The sequence below is a fragment of the Orycteropus afer genome, unplaced genomic scaffold (assembly GCF_000298275.1).
Source record: "Orycteropus afer afer isolate SDZICR_OR568_19922 unplaced genomic scaffold, OryAfe1.0 scaffold00379, whole genome shotgun sequence".
In the NCBI taxonomy this organism is placed as follows: domain Eukaryota; kingdom Metazoa; phylum Chordata; class Mammalia; order Tubulidentata; family Orycteropodidae; genus Orycteropus; species Orycteropus afer.
Genome location: NW_006921966.1, coordinates 1,469,076 through 1,470,036, shown reverse-complemented (window position 1 = coordinate 1,470,036; position 961 = coordinate 1,469,076).

The window sequence follows — 961 nt, the reverse complement described above, 5'->3', positions numbered from 1 at the left end:
TATATTTCTATTTTTAAGAGAGGTATCTTTATGAATAATAACCCTTCAAATCCAAAAAGAGGATTCCTATAATGGAGAAGTTTTCGATCCTATGTCAGGCATTTAGAGAGATATCAGGGTGGTGGAAGGTTCTTTCTGGCACATCTTAACCATGCTATTTAGGTATATTCATTCTATATCCAAGGGTAACCCTGCTCATTTTACCAGTCATTTCTGCACTATGTGCCTTATACATTAAAGGAGATCCTAGACATTTTCAGTGGTGTGTGGCATGTTGATATATTCCTATGAAAGTGGAGGATAAATTATTGCACCTGGCCCTTCCAACAACTAAAAATGAAGTGCAACATCTGGTGGATGTTGAATGTTTTGAATTTTCTTTGAATTTTAGAGACAACATATCCCTCACTTGGATGTACTACCCCAGCCTATTCTTCAAGTGATTCTAAAAGCTACTAGTTTTGAGTGGATCCCAGAACAAGAGAAGGGTCGGCAACACGTTCAGGCTGCCATGCAAGCTGTTCTGGCACTTGAGTCCTAGGATCCAGATGATCTGATGGAGCTTGAAATGTCAATGTTAGATAGAGATGCTGTTTGGAGACTTTGGCAGACCCCTATTTGTGAATCACAGCATAGACCCTTAGGATTTTAGAGCAAAGCCTTGCCGTCCTCTGCAGATAACTGCTCTCCTTTTGAGAAACAGCTTTTGGCTTGTTACTGGACCTTAGTAAATACTGAACACCTAACTATGGTCCACCAAGTCACCATACAGCCTGAGCTTCCCATCACAAAGTGGCTGTTGTTTGACCCATAGAGTTATAAATTTGGACGTTCACGGCAGCACTACATCATTAAATAGAAGGTGCATATGAGAGATCTGGCTTCAGTAGAACCTGAAGGCACAAGTAAGTTGCGTGAGGCAGTGGCCCAAATGTCTATAGTCTCCACTCCAGTCACATTA